Source organism: Carassius gibelio, chromosome A1 (assembly GCF_023724105.1).
Source record: "Carassius gibelio isolate Cgi1373 ecotype wild population from Czech Republic chromosome A1, carGib1.2-hapl.c, whole genome shotgun sequence".
Taxonomy (NCBI): Eukaryota; Metazoa; Chordata; class Actinopteri; order Cypriniformes; family Cyprinidae; genus Carassius; species Carassius gibelio.
In genome coordinates, this window is record NC_068371.1 from 39206405 (window position 1) to 39214273 (window position 7869).

The 7869-nt window shown below is 36.4% G+C and overlaps 1 long non-coding RNA gene across 1 annotated transcript; it reads left to right on the forward strand.

Annotated features, from left to right (window-relative positions):
- Positions 1-3065: 3065 nt before the first annotated feature.
- Positions 3066-6366, forward strand: LOC128021201 (uncharacterized). The gene is made up of 2 exons (XR_008185496.1): positions 3066-5803; positions 6085-6366. It is a non-coding gene; the product is annotated as an uncharacterized LOC128021201 (long non-coding RNA).
- Positions 6367-7869: the final 1503 nt, after the last annotated feature.

Genomic DNA, 7869 nt, shown 5'->3' on the forward strand with positions numbered 1-7869 from the left:
CCCATAGGGCTTATTATTGGACCTCAAGGTACATGTATGTACCTTTTTGAGGTACATATATGTTCCAAAACATTAAAAGGTACATATATGTACCGTTTCTTTTAAAGGTTAAGGTACAAAAAGAACGTCCGGTTTCTTCTGTTTCTTTCTTTTGGCGGAGACAAAGTCATAGCACGGTTACGCATGGTTCTTACCAGATTTGGGAAGTCCAGGGCCCAAAGAGTAAAAGTTCATGGGTGGAACAAAAATATAGCAGGACTTTTACTCTTTGGCCCCTGGATTACCCACCTCTGTCTAGGGCGAATAGATTGAATAAAAGGCTTCTTTATTAACACAGTGACTTACCGACACCCAGTGGTGATATTACTTTCATAAGTATCATAAAGTAGGCCTATAATTTCATTTTGTCATTACATATTTCTGTGTTAAAAATGTTGTATTAAACATTAATCTCATTTCATTATACAGTTGTGATTGCTATGTAAAGGCATGTACAGCCATCTTATCAGCATTAAACTGTAAACAGGCCTAAATCTAAAGCAGCTTCAGACGCAGCTTCTATCTCTGAAGGCTTGATTAATACTGAATAATACTGAGTAAAAAAGAATGGAATAATTTTCAAATCTCATAAACTTATAATTTATTCACAATAGAATATAGATGATATATCAAATCTTGAAAGTGAGACATTTTGAAATGTCATGCCAAATATTGGCTCATTTTGGATTTCATGAGAGCTACACATTCCAAAAAACTTGAGACAGGTAACAATAAGAGGCTGGAAAATTAAATGTACATATAAGGAACGGCTGGAGGACCAATTTGCAACTTCTTAGGTCAATTGGGAACATGATTGGGTATAAAAAGAGCCTCTCAGAGTGTCAGTGTATCTCAGAAGTCAAGATGGACAGAGGATCACCAATTCCCCCAATGCTGCGGCGAAAAATAGTAGAGCAATATCAGAAAGGAGTTTCTCAGAGAAAAATTGCAAAGAGTTTGAAGTTATCATCATCTACAATGCATAATATCATCCGAAGATTCAGAGAATCTGGAACAATCTCTTTGCGTAAGGGTCAAGGCCGGAAAACCATACTGGATGCCCATGATCTTCGGGCCCTTAGACGGCACTGCATCACATACAGGAATGATACTGTAATGGAAATCACAACATGGGCTCAGGAATACTTCCAGAAAACATTGTCAGTGAACACAATCCACCTTGCCATTCGCCGTTGCTGGCTAAAACTCTATAGGTCAAAAAAGAAGCCATATCTAAACATGATCCATAAGCGCAGGCGTTTTCTCTGGACCAAGGCTCATTTAAAATGGGCTGTGGCAAAGTGGAAAACTGTTCTGTGGTCAGACGAATCAAAATTTAAAGTTCTTTTTAAAAAACTGGGATTTCATGTCATCCGGACTAAAGAGGACAAGGACAACCCAAGTTGTTATCAGCGCTCCGTTCAGAAGCCTGCATCTCTGATGGTATGGGGTTGCATGAGTGTGTGTGGCATGGGCAGCTTACACATCTGGAAAGGCACCAAAGGACAAAGAAGACCTAAGACAGTTGAGCAATTAGAAGCCTGTATTAGACAAGACTGGGACAACATTCCTATTCCTAAACTTGAGCAGCTTGTCTCCTCAGTCTCCAGACGTTTGCAGACTGTTATAAAAAGAAGAGGGGATGCCACACAGTGGTAAACATGGCCTTGTCCCAACTGTTTTGAGATGTGTTGATGCCATGAAATTTAAAATCAACTTATTTTTCCCTTAAAATTTTACCTTTTCTCAGTTAAAACATTTAATATGTCATCAATGTTGTATTCTGAATAAAATATTGAAATTTGAAACTTCCACATCATTGCATACTGTTTTTATTCACAATTTGTACAGTGTCCCAACTTTTTTGGAATCGGGTTTGTATTTAGGCCTAGTACGACATTCTGTTTAAATGGTTAATAAAAAATAATTTGCCCCTAATGGGAAAAAAAAAATTCTGACACTGTTAGAATCATTTCTGGTTTATTTCTAGTAAGTGAGTGCAGGTTTGAAGTAAATTAATTTCATTTTTCAGATTTCAATATTAAATAAAATAAAAAAAAGATTGGGATGAAACCCTGAATATATGCTGATTCATCAGAAAGACAATTTATTTATTTTATGTGAGAATTAAGAATAAAAAAAATCTGCTGGAAGAATATAAATCACTGAAGCACAAAAATCTGCAATTATCTTAAAGTCATTAGTTATTTTCCTATCAATACATAGTTGCTGAATATAACTAGGCCTACTGAGCTTATTGTAAATTCAACCCTGATAAAACATCAGTAATTGATAACTGAAGAACGGCATGAAGCAGTAGATTAGCTGATGCTAAGGATTAGACATAACACAAGGAATACATTAATTTGTTTTATTTGCACAGATTGCAGTGTAACTGTAAAATAATGTAAATATGTAACTTCATAGTTCTGTGCATATTTGTTTACATGTGCACTAGAACTGTTTGTGTGTATTGCTACTAGACCTTAAATTCCAAAGTACAGCTGTGCAATAAAGCTTTTCAATTCTATAAATTTATTATAATGACAGTGTGTAATATATTAAACTGATACAGTAATTGTCAGGTAAAATACTTTTAAAAACATTATTATAGTATGTCAACCATTGCCTTTTTAATTATTTTGTTACCTTTAAAATTGTTATATTGCAAAGCAAAATATATTTTACATGCATCTTCAAGAAACATCTAAAAACACATCTCTTTTATCTTTATTTGACCCTCGAACTCTATCACTGTCTATTCTAATTATATTTGATCATTTTTTTATATAAAAAAAACAAATAAACATAAAAATACTTGGCACGCTCTGGCACTCTTTATTCATTTTCTAACTGCTTGTTTTTCCTCCAACACTAGCTTTCTGTATTCTTTTTCAATTCTATCTACTTGTTTTCTTTGTATGTGTGTATGTATGTATGTGTGTGTGTGTGTGTGTCTGTGTGTGTGTGTATATATATATATATATATATATATATATATATATATATATATATATATATATATATATATATAAGTATTTCATAATTAATGATCTACTTAATAAAATTAGGGATGCACCGGTTTACCGTCCATAAATCGGAACTGGACGGTTTTTGCTTAAAATACGCGATCGGCAATCGGCCGGTTTTTGGTATTTTTTCGGCTGATGAGCAGGAAGCGAACAGTCGTTATTGTACTGACGCACAAATAAGAGTCCCTTTCCTGCGCGAGTGTACTGTACATGTCCCTGCACAAGCGGAGACCGTGAAGGGACGTTCAGCTCAACTTCTCGCGTGTTGGATGAGAAACGAATCAGACTAAACCAGAGGTGGGACTTTCATGTCACAAGCAAGTCTTCAAGTTATATCTCAAGTCCTCAAAGGGTTAAAGTTAATGAGATAATTAAGTGACTTATTAAATGATGATTGTACATTAGTGATGAACATATGCTGGTAACAGTCAACATCACTGAAGTAAAGAGAAACACAAGAACTACAATTGAAAAACAACAACAACAACAACACACACACACAAAAAAAAACAAAAAAAAACACTATGTCACCCTAATTGTGGTCAAGGTTTGCTTTAAGTAGTCTTTTGACCCTTTTTACTAACTCAAAGGAATTTGATTAAAAAAAATGCAATATTGTTTTCGCAACAGTTATGTATGCGTTGCTGAATCAAACCTTGCAGTAACAGATAATCTTCTGCTATTTTGCTTATGAGTCATGATTAAACATCATGAAGTAGTCTTTATCTTTGGATTGTTGACTGACACTCAGCGATTTCTGAACACCACAGCAATGCTTCAACGTTGAAAGACAAAAAAAGAGGAAATTGTCAGTTCAGGCTTTAAGACATGCACACTTATCACACGATCCTCAACAGTGGTGACAATTTTTCATACTGCAGTGCATGATGGGAGTTTTTACAATGGTGTTACCCAGCATGCAACATTTTGTTGATTGTCACCACTGTTGAGAGTCATATGCTGGTTCTTAATCTCTATGTGTGTCTCCAGAGTAGTGGAGCTCAATTTTGGTATTCACTTATAGACTTATAATTCACTAGCTATAATTGTTTTACATGTCGTAGTTCTGCTTGGTTGATTATGCAAAACTCAAATAAAAGAAATGTTAATATTTCTGTAATCAGACCAGGTCACGATTACTAGCTTATCACATACAGACAGATAATATCTTCTCTCTGCTTTACAGCACCATATATATGTATGTTGTTTTGGAACCACATACCTCGAGTAAGTAAGGTTTGGGGTTAATCAACCAAGAGTTCAGGGTTTAGTTCATGGTAAGTTAATCCTGCTTCCTGGAATCCACCCCCCCCCCCCCCCATGTTATGCAAAGATTTGGTTTAAAAAACAGTATCCAGAGGTGGGACTTTCAAGTCACAAGCAAGTCTTCAAGTCATATCCCAAGTCCTCAAAGGGTTAAAGTTAATGAGATAATTAAGGGAATAATTAAATGATCACTAAAACTGCAATTCATAGACTGGCCGCTTGAGACTGGTTCCAAAAGGGAGTCAGTCCCATAGTCTCTCCACGTTAAAATGGCCAACTTTACAGCAGAAAAAAAAGAAAGCTAATATTGCCCTTCATGACAACTGTGTGGTAGGGCTGTCAAAATTGCTCAAAAATTATGTTTGAATATTCCCTCTAAAAAAAAACATCTGGTCGCGCATGTTGTCAATGACGCACATTAAGTCAATAACAGGACAAAATAATACAAAGAGACATAACTACTTGTATAGGTAGTCTACAAAAACAAGGAAATCAACCAATGGCCAAGACTGCAGACCTCACGCTCTCTCACCCTCACGTTCTCTGTGCATAACGGTTTAAATGAACAAATAAATTTTGAGTGCTGATCAAGAGTTTTGTTTTGGGCTCTGCACTTGCTGCCATTTTCCATGAAGATGCATCAACTTTCAGCAGTGATTCTGTGCCAGACAGTGCGACTCCTGTGACCTGTCCCTCAACCCTCAGGCGCGCTAGCGCGCCCACTCGCAGAGTAGCCAACCACGCCTCTACTACCGCAAGCGATTTTTTCCACATTTTTTTTATTCGAATATTAATTTCCACCTTCGAAATTAGTTTTTTTTTTTTACGTATTTGAATATATATTCAAATTTAGAATATTCGTTGACAGAATGAATGTTTATAACATCCATTTATTATAATATTATATATTATAATATATAATATTATATTAAGCCTTAAAGTTCTGCATAATTAAGGGCGTGGCCACATTGAGTGACAGGTTGATTGACGGTGCTGTCACCACAGTCGAGCTAGGTGGGCGTATTTTCTGCAACAAGCTCTTGCCGTTTTGCCCTTTTTCGATTATCTGGGAGAAAACGTAGTTCACCTACGGTTGACGTCACGAACACAACGACCATGTTTTTATACAGTCTATTGTCATAACCCCCTCACACAAGCACTTCTCAATGCGGATGTCTGTTCTTGCTACAGTCTCATTTTATAATGTGAAACAACTGTCCTGATAGCACATTTACTTAGGTGTAATGAATGGCATGTGTTTATAACTCTCTTGAAATGTGGCTGACATTTGGGACATCATGATGAAATTGTCTCCTGTTCTGTGCTGTAGGCTCTGATGAGGATGCTGAGGGGAAAGTGAGACCATTCCTGGCTCGTCCCGGTTGCAGAGAATCTTTAGGATTGGTGAAAGGCAAGTCGTACCTCATCATGGGGAGATCTGTTGACCTGCCAGAGCTGGGAGGAAGGTATGTGTCAGTACTCCCTGATCTACAGGATTCTGCTTATTCACAGAAGGACCCACAAATTTACGATGCAACATATCATCGGATAAAAAAATAAAAATAAATGTGTGATATTATCTAGAGCTCTGTCTGAATTTTTGACTATTGAATAGTGTGACATTCACATAGAATTGCTGTATGAGTCATTTTTTAGACTGACTAAAACCAAATCTATAGTGTGTAAACAGCTTAGTGTTGTTTGTTTTTAATTATTATTCTTACCAAAATTGATTTATATGTTTTAGTCTGCAGTATGTTTTTGGAGAGCAGACCTGGGTTGAATACTGGCCTACAAGAGAAGAAAGCCAAACTCCACAACACCGGGAGCGATACATCGGCATCACTGACCTCCAGAACAGCCTTCTCAGATATAGTTGTACTTTATAAATATAGTATAATAACATTTCTTTATTATAGGAAATGTAACATTATATTTTGCACACTCTAAATAAATTGTTCTTGATGATATGTATGAATTTCACCAAAATATGCTGGTATAATTCCATAATAAAACTTGAACATCTTCATGCACGATCCATTATGATGTCTTTCATGCAGTTCCTGAATTCCTATTTTAAAATCTTATTTTCTGTATTTAGCCTCCTCTGGGTGTTTGATTGACAGCCAATCTGACCAATAATGCAGAATACACAATTTTTTTCTGACAAACAAAGTAGTCAGGAGATTTAGCCGATTAAAGTCAACAGAGTTGAACTTGAAAATGGGGTAGTGATGTCTTTGCACAGTTGGAACAACATACTTTCTGATGTTCATCCACGCTTGTACTAAGGCGCTACATCAATCTGTCACATCACAATACTGTAATTACTATTTTAATTCTTAAAAATGACAACAACAAAAAAAAGAGTTCAACTTTGTTTTATACCTGCTTTGACTTGTCGGTGTGTCTTCTTTGTTCTGTGATGTATTTTTCACTGCCTGATAATGTGGCTTATGCAAAGGGGCCAATTTCTTCTTTAAAAACAGCAGCAAAATATAGAGTAAATAAATCAATCAGTCCACTGCTGTGTTGTGTCCTCTGAGCCTGGGACTCATCTGTGCAGCCAAAGACAGAACAGTTACATGCTCAGACTTTCACTGTGATGTTTGAACTGGGTCACTGTTGTCACTTGCGAAAACACAATGGAAGTGCCATGGGTGAAACATGCAGATTGATCAAGTGTTCATTTCGTCAACTAAGAAGAGATGAATAATATTTATTAACTAACATTTTTACTGAGACTAAGGCGAGACATTGACGAGCTAAAAATAATATCTTATGATAAAAACTATGATGAATGCCATTTCTTTGTTAACAGGACGAAATGGGACTAAATGTTATTTGAGGACTACCAGATATTCAAAATAAATTCTAGGCTACTGTCTTGTCCTTCAAAATGTGTATCCCTGTCATTGGACTGCAATCGGATGAGGGGCGTTTGCATATCTAGTCTCAGTATGGCGTGGATTGATACAAAAATACAAACTAGCGATCTGAAACAATGGCCTCGGCACCCAAAGGGGCAGGGATAAGGTGACCAGACATCCCGTTTTCCCAGGAGTCACAATTTGTTGTCGATTAACTTTAAGTTAGTGTAAATGTCTATCATGTAGAACATCTCATGTAAACACAGTCGGTTATGGATTAAGTGAACAAAAACAAGTTTGTGAAAACCATAGACTGTATAAAAAGGTGAAAACGGGACATGTATCAGTATTCCATGCATACCTTCCACCTTAAACCTGTTAACCTGACCCCGCATTATGGGACTCACAGCTGAAAGTGCTCTACCTAACTTATAATTGTAATAGTTTCCTAATTCAGTGTGTTACAAACATAATTGTGGTGTCTTTAGAAAGAAGACCCTTTGGGCTTCACTTTTTATCAACCAGATTTGATTTTGCTCAAAAATAATAAAAGTTATAGACCCTGAAGTGCCTTGAATTTTTTTTACCACTCTTAAATAGTGTTCCTCAACTGGTAGAGCACTGCGCTAGCAAGCAAGCGCAAGTTTAGGGGTTCGATTCCC